At 32.2% G+C, this 16,108-nt stretch overlaps 1 long non-coding RNA gene across 1 annotated transcript; it reads left to right on the plus strand.

Moving 5' to 3' along the window:
- Nucleotides 1-3,615: 3,615 nt before the first annotated feature.
- On the plus strand, nucleotides 3,616-4,887 carry LOC128161456 (uncharacterized). The gene is made up of 3 exons (XR_008240373.1): nucleotides 3,616-3,674; nucleotides 4,201-4,289; nucleotides 4,441-4,887. It is a non-coding gene; the product is annotated as an uncharacterized LOC128161456 (long non-coding RNA).
- Nucleotides 4,888-16,108: the final 11,221 nt, after the last annotated feature.

The following is a 16,108-nucleotide window of genomic DNA, read 5'->3' on the forward strand; positions in this document are numbered from 1 at the left end:
AATCTGTTTCATAGATTTAATACCTAAAAAAGTAATGTGTTAAACACTCTACTTTTGACGTTTACACTACAGTTCTATTTCTATATGAACAAAGCTTCCCTTAACAATGTTGGTAAAAATGGAAACATTTTTTGTCCGTGCTTATGTAATCTGATGCTAATGACTGGTATCAAATTATAACACTTCGATGTCAGCTGGAGGCAGACACACTGTATTGATCTGATAGCTAGAAGTAACGAGTGTTTGAATCATTCCTTAATTTAATATAGGATTTCGTGTCATCTCTCGAACAGTACTGTTTTTTATTCTTTGCGCTTTAAAATAATTCCTACTCACCTCTCTGTGGAAGAAAATCAGATCTGACATATAAAAATATATGAATTATTTTCCTCGACAAAAATTTAATTCATGGATCTTATGAAGATACTCCACCTTATTCAATTTAACATATGCTTGATTTACAAACATCAGTGGTGTCAAATCAATTTAGATATTTAAAATTTTATTTTAAGCTTCAGTTCTTGAGTATATATACCCTAATCAATGACTCTTCTGACTGTTACACATACTATCACTATTTGATATTTGCAAACATCTTCAATTCATTAAACCAATAGAGGAGGTCAGAGAGTCGTAGGAATCTTGGATTGTTTGTACCATAGTTCCAGGTGCCAAAAATTATAACCTTTTGGTAAAAAGAGACATGCAGGTTTTTTGTGTTCATTTGTCAATGAGTAAAAAAAAAATTATTGTCCAGCATGTTTTGAAATTTGATAGCCCTTAAGCATTTTTTGTGATTGAGGTTGTACTTTCTTATCGTCTTTGGAGCTATCTTTGTATAGTGAAGGCAAATACATTTGTTTCAAATACCATGGAATACAATTTACAATAAGTTACATAAGGACGTCATTATAGACAACAAAATAATGCACTTTATTTATTTCAAGCTATTGGCAAAGTACAGAAAGAAAATCAGCGCATGCTCCAAATATTCATTTATTTTATGTATGTAAAAAAGTAATTCCTCTTTCGCACACAAACGGGTTTTATTTGTTTCTTAATGCAGCCAGTTTACATGAACTTTAATTGAAAAACTAATATATAAGTTTAAAAATTAACAAACATCCTAGCAATTGACGTACAAACTATTTTACACTTTTATCTATTAAATTCAAACTATAAGGGGGGTGTTGATCATGGCCATTTTAGAATGTTTTTGATCTCCTTTAAAATAAGAGTTATGTAAAAAGACAAAAGGATAACAAGGCCTCAAAATAATAGGGGTATGTTACACCTTTTTAGAAGTGTAAGTTTTAGAGATTGATAAAGAAACTTCAATTAAATAAGAAAAAAAATCTATTAAATTCAAACTATAAGGGGGGTGTTGATCATGGCCATTTTAGAATGTTTTTGATCTCTTTTAAAATAAGAGTTATGTAAAAAGACAAAAGGATAACACAAGGCCTCAAAATAATATGGGTATGTTACACCTTTTTAGAAGTGTAAGTTTTAGAGATTGATAAAGAAACTTCAATTAAATAAGAAAAAGATCCAGCAAATAAATAAATCAATTAATAAATAATAACCAAATACAACTTGTCACCAAGACACCGTTGTTTCAACAAATGTAACAAATGTAAGTACAATATTAGTAACAATAATTATCATTTGTAGAAAAGTTGACTCTACATTAAATACTTCTCCCAATCGACTGATCTTGTTTAACGCTGCACTGTAAAATTTGAGCTGAAAATTTCAAATATATTTTTTCTAAATTGACGGGTATTGATGATTACATGTACAATGCTAGGCCGAGGTTTCCTTCATATTTAGCCAAACTTTGAAACAACCATTTACATCCTATCAAATAAAAAATAGGACACGGTTAATTTGTATCAAATTGACGTCTATACCTTGAATAAAAGGTACGAATCCAGCGAATATTAATGATAATATGTCTGATGATTATGCCAGTGCCAAGAAAGCATATTTGCACCCGTCTAAGCTGCATGTGTCGAAAAATTCAAATATGTCATATGATAAAGCGTTGCTTAAAGAGTTTAAACCACCTTTATGGTTAAAATATATGCACCGGTCGGGTGAGATATATACCTTTAAACGAAAATCCGAAAGGAAAATATTTTTTCATCCGAAAAGCAATTTTACTAAAGAATATTTGGAATTCCCTACCAGAATAAAAGAACTTCCTGTAAGAATTTATATTCTGATATGATTTAAACAAAACTGCCGTAGGATTTTTTATATCCTGCAGGAAAACTTCCTGTTTAAATGAAATACAGGAAAACCTATAGTAAATATACTAAGTCTTCTATATAAATAAGGCTTTTAGAAAATCCTAAAAGATTTCAATAATTTCAGTAGGATAATTATATCTCCTATGTGAGTTATTATTTTCTAATGTATTTCTAAAGGTAAATATATCATCTGGCAGATAAGAGACTTTAAGAACAAATGTGATTATATACTCTCTAGACAATGGTCTACCTTTTGGTTTATATGGAGTTACACGAAACTGAATCTTGTGCGGGTGCAAATATGCCACCTTTGCACTGGCATAATTGTCCGGGACAGTGTTGAATAAAAAATTATATGTTTTTATCATGTTCGCAAAAAAGAAAAAAAATACCGTATAACGGGTAATTTTTACTGCTGTGATTTTTGAGGAATTTGTCATAAAATAGGGTGATCTGAATTTTTACGCGTATTTTTTTTACGAATTGGACATGTCCGTAAAAATTAAAATCATCTGTGGTAAAAGGGGGGTTGGGTTTCACCCAGACTTTGTTACAGTTATCACACATACAAATCAGAAAATCGTTTTTTCTGTTAACGATTCCTTATATTTATGATTGTGTTTATACATTTACCTTTATTTCATATGTGATATACACTTTACTTATTCCTACTAATCTGGGTATCATCATTGAATGATGTACACCATGTGCTCGTCTCAGTTCGATTTACCGGGAAAAAATAAAGACAACTCCATTTCAAAATATTTTTCTCTCCCTCCGTTTTTCTTTCTCTCCCAACCAAAAAGACATCTAGCTACTAACGTGACATTATACGTAGTTTTAAAAAATACTCAAGACTGAATAGAAAGATCTGAACTGTTATCACCACGTGACCACAAACGCTCAAATATACCTACATGTACAGCCGCCAGGGACTGAGCTGAAGGTCATGAACATCACTCTCATAGGTACGATGTAGAAAATTTACGTGCGGTGTTTTTTTTACTCTTGTTAAAATTTACGCGTTTAATTTTTACGGATTTATAAAACTCGTAAAAATTACTAAAAATTAGCAGCACGCAAAAATACCCGTCATACGGTATATTTTGGACATTGGTGCCCAAAAAGTGAATTACTACTCTTTAAAAATCGTTTAGGCAAAAGTAAAAGCTACCAGTTAGAGAAAATATGAGCAAATTGCTAAAACAAGACTAAGTTTTAAATCTGGAAACTTTGAAAGCTTTCCTTGTCTATTTTTTTTTAAATTGCACTGTTTTTTACATGTAGTTCGAGCTGATAATTAATACACGCAACATGGTCATAAGTATGTTGTATATCAGGTGTTGCACTGTGGAAAGCTCTATATATAACAGCCAGAATTGCACCAATGCATTGAAAATCAAGGATAGGCAAGATAAGGTAACGTTTTATTTGCTTACGCAGTTGCTTATTTTTTCTTTAAATAAATTTAAAATTTGATTCATTGTAACCTCAGTTTTGCTATTTTTCTCTCTCATAAAAATGATTAAAAAAGCAATTTTTACCGGGTTTATTTTAATACTCACTTATTCTAGTTTTTACATAACTATTTCGTAGACTATTCCGTTAAATATTCTGCTAAAATATTTCAATATTAGTATATGCCATGTGAATGTTTATTATTATTATTATATGAAAAAAAAAATGTTAGAGAGGGCAATGAAGTTTAGACAATTTCAAAATTAATATATTTGTATTATAAAATGTGGATCAGATTTTGATCAGACAATTCCGTACTGGAATGAGTTAACACTTTTTTCTTTATTTTTTAACTTAACAAAAAATGTCAAGTTTTTCGAAAGTTTTTGGCGGTCAAAAATTGATATTTATTTTTTCTTGTTTTATGTACTATGTTCATATCATTAAGTTTACTTAGATATCAATGAAATTTTTTTTTTCATTGCAGATTGAATTGCCACAGACAACGATTTAAGAGTATGAATAGAGCAAACGTCATTGCAACCTTAGTAACTGTATCGACAGTTATCCAACAAGGTAAACTTTTCTCTCTTTCTGTGTGGCTCTCTTTCTTTCTTTCTTTCTTTCTTGACTAAAAAGATCAATAACTAGTGCATGTATCTCATACTCATGATTTCTTCTTATTTCAAATTTTAAAGCGTAAAATTTAGACGTTATATTTCTTTAGGCTTAACCATTCCGGCTATAGGCTTCAGCGCGGTTTTAAGCAACGATACTCACTTGGGCAACGATGATGCAATAAAATATAACAATGTCCTTACAAACTTGGGAAACGGATATCACAAGTGGTGTGGACACTTTGTGGTACCTACAAAAGGGCTTTACGTTTTTAGTTGCACAGTAATGGCAACGAATGCAAATACCATAACTCTCGGAATCATAAAAAACGGTCAGAGTGTTTTACCAGTGTCATCGGCTAACACACCTTGGGAAAGTAGTACAAGAGTTGTGGTACTGTCAATGGATAAAGGAGATAGGGTCTGGGTGAGACGTCTTGCGCACGACCGAAATATTCAGGGCCACTACAACTCCTTTTCAGGATACCTTATTTCAACAGAAACATAAGGGAACCGAGCTTAGTATTTATTACGTTTGTGTTTATTATTTATTATAATAAACAGAATAAATGGATTTCTACTTATTTTTTAATATAGATAAAAATATCGTAATCAATGGACCAATAGCGTCCTGTTTTACCGTAAGATATTCAAGAACGAATATACCTGGTTCGGAATCTAATTCCAAAGTTCTCTTAATATTCTTTTAATCGCGTTTGAAATAAGATACATTCCTAAATAGTTCTAACAAAATGGAATCGCATCGCGATTTATTTATCCTCATCATACAGTACAAAATAATGAAATGGATCGGGCGGCTACTAAACTTTACGATTCAGCCTAAACTAAACATTGTCCTAATTTACGTCCAAAAGATTGTAATGATCTTTTTCGTGTATGCCCTTGTTAAAAGCGGAAGTATTTGAAAATATTGACTTGAAAACTGTTTGAGAAAACGTGCCACGTGTTAATTCAGTTTAACATTAAAACTCCCATAGGCGATTTTTTATCTACTTTTTATCAACTATCAAAACCGGAAGTTCTCAATGGTTTTAAACGAAACGAAACGAAAATATATGATAATTATGACAATTTTGACATTTACTGTGCCTCATTTAAAAAAATTGGTGGTTACTTCAATTTTTACTTTTTTCATTCCCCCGTTTTCATAGTTTGAAGTCTAATATCTCGAAAACAGTAAGAGATAGAAAGAAGTTGTCGCTTACGATTTTGTATATCATATCATGAAGTATCTAAATCCAAAATGTCTTAGTTTATAAAAAAAAAACAACACATGTGGCTTTTTTATATTTTGTATTTTGCATGTGTAAACCGGAAGTTTAAAGACCAGAAGTCAAAAAAGGGACATACTTGAGATCTTAACAATTGTCAAAAGAACTTCACATTAAATTTTGATTTTTTCTTTCGTTTTCAAAAAAATCTCTGACGAAACAGAACGAAAACAATAGGTCTTTCGACCGAAATTCGAAAAGCCCTAATATATAGGATTTATTGCTGTAATATTTGTTTTAAGATTAGGCCCTGTTGATTTATAAAATGCATTTTTCCATGTTGAAAAATTGATTGATCCGCCTCTCTCTACTTAAAATATGCGTCAAAATTTAATGTATTACGTCACATCGACAAGTGCACCGCGATCAGTCAGTTGCTTGACTACAAAGTTGCACGCACAAGTAATTTTCAATGTAGTTTAGTGTCATCCCCATAACAATTGGAAATTTCTTTATTAATTTGCATTTGTGACGAATGGTCGTTCTGTGTGATGTCATAGTTAACATATCCCTGAAGCTTAACAGTGCTGCGTATACTTTACATGTAATTGTATACTTTAATTTGAAAATTATCGAATGGATTATACCAAGTGTCGTGTAATTAGCGCCTTTGAGTTGAAATACAAATTGTATACGAAGGTTGCTCGAACTTCTCAGGAACATTATAAGTAAGCAAATGTACACAGAAAGTTTACCAAAATGAAATACAAAATAAGGAAAATATTGAACATATAAAGACAAAAGTGAGTGAAAAATAAAAGTGGCACCTTATAAAAAATTAATGTTTAGCTTAGAAATATTACCGTGTTTATCATACTTTTTTGTTCTTGATTACTGTAAATTCCTAATTAAACGCAAGGAATTAATATCCGCGTAAAATCGCGAGAAGCCCGTCTCGCGAATTCTAGAATCTCGCTTTTAATTTTGGGACACATGAAAACTACATGAAACTACGACAAAATTTCGGCATTCGCGATTTTATGTTCTCGCGATTTGTTGGTAAATTATTGAATCGCGGAATTAAGTACTCGCGTAAAATAAGGAATCTACAGTATCAACATTGATGTTTAAGGCATACATTTAACTTTAAATAAGCATATTAGGTAATTGCTCATATTGCCATGTATGGTAGTTAAATGTACACACAACCCTTGCTAGTGAAGAAACTGAAAAATGATAACATGGACATCATATGCAATAAATGACAAAATGTGATAATTAAAAAAAACTGTAAGATGAATATTGATAAAGGATAAAACAAATATCATTTATGAACGTGTACCAAAGCTAGAGAACGGCAATTCAATATTAATAAATGAAAAATGCTGAATCAGCACACAATTTCAATTGATCACACAATTTGACAATTTTCCAGCAATGAAATGAGCATCGATGTGATGATGTTACACAGACCCAAATTTATTTAGGTAATTTTGACTTAAGTGATGACATTTGTACACTAAAAATCCTTGGTTTGGATAAATGTATGGAAACAGGCTCACTAAAAACGTGTCAAATATCATTATCAGGATCTCACCTATGAATTATCTTTAATCTGGGCAAGGTCAATGTGTTTTCAATAGGTTTATTCGATGTGACAGTTGAGATAGCTTTTGTCTTTGTATGCGGTTAAAGGGAAGATTTAATGACATATAAATAAAATTTAAAGACATCAACTGTACCTCAAAACGACAGTAATTTTGCTTCAAAAAGCTCTTTCAGAGCCCTCACATCGGCTTAAGCATTGTGCGCTTCATACTGCTTTCCAAGAAAAGTTTTCACATGAGTTTCTTGTTTGAAGTTTTCAGTATCTGATTTACAGAAAGCTCTCTGGGGCACTTTCAAAGTGTCAAGAAACCCAGAGATACTGATCTTAAAACCATCTAATAACCTGGAGTTGGTAAGATGATGCATAAGAACAGGAATATCGTAAGACTGGATATTGTGACCAAGAACTATTGGTTTGCTCTCAAAATAAATTGATTAAATCAATGAGTCTTGGAGTCCTGCTCCAGGATCACTTCTTTCAACAGCAGGTCCATTGTTTCAGGTTATATCGGTGACCTTTGTTGCTTCAAGGCTAATTTCTTCTTCTGGTCTGATGTAATGATTAGCTGCTATAATCGAAACAGACATATATCATATGAATTCTAAAGAAAATTTGTTAATATTTTTGTTTAATTTTATGTTTCTTATTAAGTCAAATACATGTACCATACTTACCAAACCCACTTGTCTACAAGTGAAAAACCAAGAAGGGTTTAAAGGTTGAAAAAGGATCTGGCTGGTCAAAAATTATATCTTCAGGATAGTTATCAAGCCCAATGTTGCTATAATATGTGTCAGCTGTGAAATAAAATTACGACAATCACTGGCATGGTTATTTCAAAACTCTGATGCCAACTCATAAAACAGATGAGGGATTATTTTGCTAATAACCTTGAGTCCCCCTTTTTTTTTTTTTTTTTTTTTAGATTTTTTGTGAGAAGCTGTGAACGCTTTACGGTGTACATTCCTGGAGACATAGCTAGCTTCGTATTAAGCTGTTTGTAGAAAAAAAAGGTTTTTAAATCTTTAACATTTGTGAATCGGAAAGTGAATATCCATATCTATCCAAAACTATACTTTATATTCATGCAGAAATAATCAATTATAACGTGCATAAATAAAATCAAGAAAAATGGTGTTAGCATAAAAAATAAATGAAAAATAAATTAAGGTCAGACGACACGTTCCTCGAGAATCTTTTTTGTATCTCCTCGTAAAAAAGAGTTCCAATACAAAATATTAATTCTATAATTACTTTAAAAAGGATCAAAAAAATTTTCTTTGCTTTGGTTATGTGTCTAGATGGTCGAGTGGTTAGAACCGTGGCCGCTCACTGCCAGAAGCCTATAGGTTCTTGAGGTCGTGAGTTCAAAGCCCGCCCCTGCGAAGATATATATAGTTCTCAAATAGTGAATTTCGCTGTGATGTAGATGTATTTATTTTTATATCAGCAATCCAAGTGTATTTTCAAGAAGATTATATAGGAAATTGCATACTCTAGTATTTTGCAGAAATGCCTGGTAAGGTACCCTAATTTTTTGCAGGAAAGCTTGTCAAAGTAGTAGTAAACCATTAACAAATTCCTGGAAAAAGTTATCTAAAATTGAGGAACGTGTCGTCTGACCTTAAATTAACATTAGTTGTATTGAATTCCAACAATCTTATTTCAGAAAATGTTGCTAACAGACAGGGTTTGAAATTACTTTTGTAAGCAGTAGACCTTAAGGAGAAGCAGCATTTAAATCATCGAATTCTTTTATTAAGTTTGGTGTTTTTATTTATCCCAGACTTATTGATCCAAGCTAATTTACAACTCGGAAACAAACCAACGGAAAACCTGTCAAAAACTGAAGATGTGGTAATTCCAAACACTGGTGAACCTTACTTTTATAATTACACCCTTCATTCTTTTGGCATACTGTTGCAGACACTCTTGTCTAAAAACTCTCGGAACTGCCATAAAACCTATTGTGTGGACATTATGATTTATCGTTAAGAAATCATGAAAAAAGTTGTGATTAAAAATTTCATTCACTTGTGTAAAACCCATATCAACTAACTCATCAACATTTGCTGCATACTTTTGGAAAAGGTTCTCTAGAGCTTATCCCCATTGCAAATTTGAAAGTAGTATCCCATAAGGCAGGTTGTTGGGCCTGTAACCATCGTTTTCGCTCTTACATTATGAACCACGTGACGTATGTTCACCTAATTTATATACTGATTATCACATAGTGTATTAATAGAACATACAAAACTAACAGACGAAAATCAACTTAAAACAATTCGTGTATCATTGCAAATATTAATGCTTATTAGTCCCCTACCAGTTTTACAGGAGGAGACTTTAGCTTTCCTCTGCGTCCGTCAGTCCGTCCGTCTGTCAGTCTGTCTGTCCGTTTGTCTGCCCCACTTCACTTTTCCACACGTTTTTTCTTAATGCGTTTGAGGATTAATATGAAATTTGCTGAACAGCTTCAAATTGTCAAACTACAGATCAAGTTTACACTTTTGTAGCGTTTGGTTGACAATTTTTGGGAGTTGATTTTAATCAACTCTCCTATGCAGTTACTCTAGCAAACCGAAAGTGAAACATTGTTTGGACCTAAGCACAAATCATCACCGCTGGCAAGACTCAGTTCTTGAAAATAATAGAATAATTCGATGTAATGTATGCTGAAGCATTGTTTTTCAAGGAAACTTATCTATAAACACTTTGAAAATAGTCAGATTTTATATAATTTTATAATACGAACAATTTAGATATCTTTTTAGTCTCACGTGTTCCTACGCCAGAGATAAATAAAGTATCGTTCAACCAGACGCTCGACTGTCTCCGTAAATCTCTTACAAACACAGAGGCTCTCTTGCTTGTCATAGAGTAACGGAGACAGCCGAGCGTCTGGTTGAACAAGACTAGAGTTTGATATCAATAGTGCTTGCATCCATACGATTTTTTAGAAGTGTTTCGATTACTTTTACATAGTTTGAAATCTATCTTTAAATATTACACAACATGATTCATATGGGGTTTCTCGAAATTCTTGTTGGAAAAGTCTAAAAACTCATATACATGTAATAAAAAAGCGCGAAATTCAATACAGACTCGGAACTAATTGCCATGCAAGATAAGTTGATTTTAAAATAAATGATAATCGATAAAATCAACTATCGTCAGTACTTCAGTACTTTGATTTAATGTTCGGGTTGGTTATCGGGTTCGGTATGTATTGTATTGAATAAACGAGAAAAATATTATCATTTTATTAACAGCGTGCCAGTTTGCTTGTCGGGCCGTGCTAAAATTTTGTACGCTGATTACCATATAACTCATCGATTGGCTGTTCAATTCCATTGAAGTAATACTAATTTGCATATCAAGCACAGAACCCAGAAACACACTGACCAATGACATTACATGATTTTTTGGTAGTGAATATCAACACGTGGACAGTCCAAAGCTTGTTGTTTGTTAAATGTATAAATATATATGCCTAGAAATAAGTGATTTATAGTAGCATGCCTACACCATTTTACTCGGACCTCCTCGACGGGATCTTCTGCATATGGTACTAACATTGACATACTGTTTCATCCATTTTCATTTCAACAAAACGCTAGAAAGGGGAAGATGGACAATGTATTCAAATGAAATAAACGTCCTCAATCGTTTTTACTTGTTAATCGAACGTCACATTAAGCTTTGGACTGTCCACGTGGTGATAATTACTACCAAAACATCATGTAATGTCATTGGTCAGTGCGTTTCTGGGTTCTGTGTTTGATATGCAAATTAGTATTCACATCAATGAAGTCGAACAACCAATCGGTGAGTAATATAATAACCGGCATACACCATTTTAGCACGGCCCGACAAGCAAACTGGCACGCTGTTAGTAAAACGATAATATGTCGTCAGTAATGATATCGTTAATTACTTGTACAAATTCTTTTATTGTTTCTAATAAACAAAACAGGTATGTAAAATAGTGTCAAGCATTGTGTTGTGAATTTAATCCACAGATTTTTTTTTGTATTGTTACAATCGGGTTTGTTATTGGGTTGGTCTGTTGATTCGGGGTACAGAAGACGATAAGAAATGATATTCTGCATAATAGTGCATTGTTGTCATAAATTTCTCCCCGCAAATACTTAATGGACTTGGCGAAATTACAGGAGATAAGATAAAGAGTATTATTTTACCAATTCTTTAATTTAATTTTGATATCAACTATGAAGTTTGAATTTCCTCTGTTCTTTTATTTATGATTAAAGCATAACATCTCGTTTATAATAGTTTTGAAATAGACGCATGATTCAAAGCTTTCATAGAATAATACAAACCTGTAGGGGGCGTGTATTGCTTATGCAATACTCTCGGAATGCTTGTTACTACTTATTATGTACTTACCATACAAGTGAGGGAAGATTTTCATTTTCAGTAAGTCACAAGATAGATGATCAGCACATCCTCTGGCTTGTTTCATACAATATGTTAACCATCTTTGTATATGTGCTCTAACTTTCAGATTTTTTAGAACTTTATGTGAAGTACTCCGATTGACAAGAATCCTGGCGAAACCCTTCTTTGTATGGTTGCTGTCGGACTTTTTTGAAATATCAGGGTTCAGAGTATCTCGCATATTAGCTATGGTGGTGGAGTCTTTGTCCATAACTAATGTCTTTACCTGAAATGAACTGTAAAGTCAAAATAATTGGGTAATTTTTCATAAACATTGTATCATTGCTAATATTTAACTTTCCGGTAACAGTGCCATATGGTACAAAACATGTACATTGATTTGAATTCCTTTCGAAGATATTCTAGTGAAAACTGTGAATGTTGGACAAAGGCAAAAACATATAGAAGTCAAATCAAACAACAAAAACAACAGAAACAAACAAACAACTTCCGGTATTCAACCTGTTTTTCATCATTATCAATGTACAATGTATATACCCTTTCATCTTGATCTAAAATGTTTTGCAACATTTCATATGCCATAGCTGGCTCCATCATCTCAGCTAATCCTGTCCAATTTAATTTAAATGCATGTTCTTAGGTACACACTTTTTCTTTAGAGCAATCATGATCACTCCGACGCAAGTTATATCAGTGACCGTTGTTGCTTCAAGGCTAATTTCTACTTCTGGTCTGATGTAACGATTGGTACACACTTTTTCTTTTGAGCGGAGGAGCGAATTTGGCATCTTTTACTTTTGACAGAGTACCCAATACATTTTGTTGGCCTTCACGCCGATTAAGGAAGAATATCCTTGAAGACAAACTTCAGTCATTTGATCAAACTTCCAGGCTTCAGTTAAACTGTTACTGTTTTTCTTATGTCTTGCCAGCAATTCAAAAAAACGTTTAGAAAAATTGTATTCTTATATGTAATTATAAATGCCTACCATCTGTCCTAAACTGAGATATAATTTATGTACATGTGAGGCTATTGTGAGCATCATAAATTACTAATATATTGATATCACTCCTATGGAAGAATGGTTAATTGTAATGGTACATTTTTGAAAACAAAATTTGTAATATTTATAAAAGGATTAAAAACTGTTCATATGTAAATATACTGAATTGGATAACAAGAATAATATTAATAACAGTTAAAATTTAGATTCTTCCTGGGGGTATTCGCGACAAAAAATCATCTGCCATTTTGTCAAACGTGGTCCCTATTTCTCTTGCTCTTTACTTAACCTCTTTTTGACATACATAATGTACCCGGATAATTCAGTTGGCCAAAAGAGAGTTGACATCGGATTCTTCAAAACTTCCATTTATCATACTGGAAGATATTTTTCTCATTTTTTAAATTAAGAAGAATCTGAGTCTATCATACAATCCAAAGTTATTAAAAAAGAGATTATTCTGCAGAAAATGTTTATTAGCAATGTAAGAGTTCATTTACTATAAAATTGATTGTTTATTTTCAATTATTTACATATCTCAAAAGAAATAATGTTCACCTGCGGGTAATTTGGAGTTAACACCCCAGGCTTTACCTCCTCGGCCTGTAACATGTTTGGAGTCTATTGCTACATCATTAGTAATGCCACAGTTAATATTTCGGCACTTAACTTTGAGAATCTGTACTAGCACGAATTCGGTCTCACCTACACAATCACTTGTATTCTTGTCAATTAGTTCAACACAATACTAATCCTTATCAAATTTTTAAAACGCCACAAACAGATATGTATATTCTTATCGATTCCTCATATAATTTCTTATTAAATGTGACTGTGCGTTTATCGGACTGCTTTATCATAAAAGCAATCTTTCTAAGATATGTTTTACTGGTCATGCAATTAAACAGTCATATGATTTTTTTCCAGTAAACAGATATTTGGTCATCAGACAGCAGTTGATGGAACACAAGTTGTGCTATCAACTATCGTCCTGCTGCAATAAACACGTTTACATCAGATATTCATATACATGCTCTTGAATTTACAAATAATTGCAAAATTGAATCCTGCATATATATTGACAGATGGGCTTGTTTAAAGCTGAGTAATTTAATGCTAGTACGTACGAACATATGATGGGTAAAAATAATCACGTCATGTAGCCAAAGAAAAAAAATACTAAAAAGAATAATATGTTTATTACAATGCAACCACACAACACACACACGTATCAAGATGTAGTAGTTAAGGAAATTGGATGATTAATCTTTTGATGTTCTAACTTAAAACCACAAAATTTGAACACATGTTATGATTTCAAATATGTTAATAGTACATGTGAGCTACTGTAAACCAAGATTTTACGTTAAATTTTTCTTAGCTGTTAATATTACACGTTGAAGTTTTTCTACACTATTTTGGCATCCAATATATGTAATTGGTTTGTTAATGACTGAATATTGCTAACACTTTCTGTTTATTTGGCATCAATTTTGGAAAGAAAAACTACAACATTTTATGAGAAATATGAAAAAAAGAAAATCTTGAATTAGAGTTAAAATGATATGGGACATTTCCATGTTGTGACGTATTGATTATCGAAAGAAACAAAAAACCAAGTGAAGTTATAATAAGTAGTTTCTTTACCAATTGTGTCACCTATCAGAGTAGCGCAGTGGTTTAGAGTGTTTACTACGAATATGCAAGTCATGAGTTCGAATCCAGCTGGGGGATTTACAATTTTTACCTCTCCAAATATTTTTAGAAGTTATATTTTAGTTTAATATTTTAAATATGAAATGTCTACACCGGTGAAAGTCTATCAATTATAATGAACTTTAATCAACATAAATATTGACCGATGTCCCATACCACCTTAAATATATATTTTTATTTATTGTGTCTAATAGTTTAAACATTATGTTCAAAATGTTAAAAAAATCGTAATACTATTTAATGAAAATGACACCGTATTATTTACTTCCTAACACATTCTAACCTACCCGTCTAGATCTGGGAATGTTGTATCATAGATTTATTATCTAAAAATGCACTCTGGTTAAAAATTTTACTTTTGTTTTTTAGACTACATTTCTATATGAACAAACCTGCACTTTACAGTGCATTTGTAACCTGATACTAATGACTGGTATCAGTTCATAACACGTCAGCTGGAGGCAGACACACTGTATTGATCTGTAGCGAGAAACGAGATGTTTGAATCATTCCTCAATATAGGTTTTCGTATCATCTGTCAAAAAGTAATGTTTTTTTTCTTTACACTTTATAAAAATTCTTGTAGAAAGGAAATCAGAACCGACAAAATACAATTTTATATTGAATATTATATAGTAATGTTATATTTTATTTTTTTCTCTACAGAAAACTAATCCATGGATCTTATTAACATGGGCCGCCTTATTTAATTTAACGGATGCTTGATTAAAAAAAAAACAACATCAGTGTTGTCTAATCAATTTGAATTTTTAAATTCTTATTATAAGCTTTGTTGTTTGGTATATACCCTAATTAATGACTACTCTGCCTGTTAAACGTACTATTATTATTCGATATTTGCAAACATCCTCAATTCATTAAATTAGGGAGTGAGGGGGGGGGGGGGGCAAGCGTCGTAGGAATCTCAGATTGTCGATCTGTATCATAGTTCCAGGTGCCAAAAATTGTAAAATTTTGGTAAAAAGAGACCCAGAGGCTTTTGTGGTCATTTGTCAATGAGTAAAATGAAAATTATACCCGAAAATGTAGTGAACTTTAATAGTTCTGACGCTTTTTTGTGATTGAAGTTGCACGTTATCCTTTTTAAAGCTATCAGTGTGTAGGGAAGACAAAGAGATTTACTTCAAACACTATGGACTACTTCTTACAATACGGTACAAAATCAGTATTTAAAAAAACGTCATTATAAACATCAAAACAATGCTGTTCATTTTGGCCTACCAAAACGCCTGAACATCTAGTCTTGGTTTACTGGCATGTAATGACAAAATGTACAGCATAGGATCTAATTTTACAATTGTAACATGTACACCAACAACATGCACTCAGTTTATCTTTCTTGGTTTGGAAGTAGAAAAAATTCATAAATTCTCCTTTATGGCCATATTTGCCCCGCCTTAGGACTAAACCCCCCTGACTCAGGTACCACTATTTTTTACAATTTAGGTTAAAGGCTTCATGGACATCCTTTAGTTAGTATCTATTTCATTTTTCTCAAATACTGAAGATGGGACTATACTAGACAATTTTTTAAACATTTAATACTCTTACATGAACCATTAACCAAGAGGCAACGAATTTCACAAACATCATATCCATGCGTTTTCTGCATTTTAATTTTTCTCAAATTATTATCGGAGAAAAGAAAAAAAATTGAAGTGTCATTTTCGGAAATGTTTAATTGGGCCATGCCTTTAAAGAAAATAAATAATTTTGCTCGCCCTCCTCTCCTCACCCCCTCTCTCTCTCCCAGTTTCTCTCTGAACATTTTACA

Source organism: Crassostrea angulata, chromosome 8, assembly GCF_025612915.1.
Source record: "Crassostrea angulata isolate pt1a10 chromosome 8, ASM2561291v2, whole genome shotgun sequence".
In the NCBI taxonomy this organism is placed as follows: Eukaryota; Metazoa; Mollusca; class Bivalvia; order Ostreida; family Ostreidae; genus Magallana; species Magallana angulata.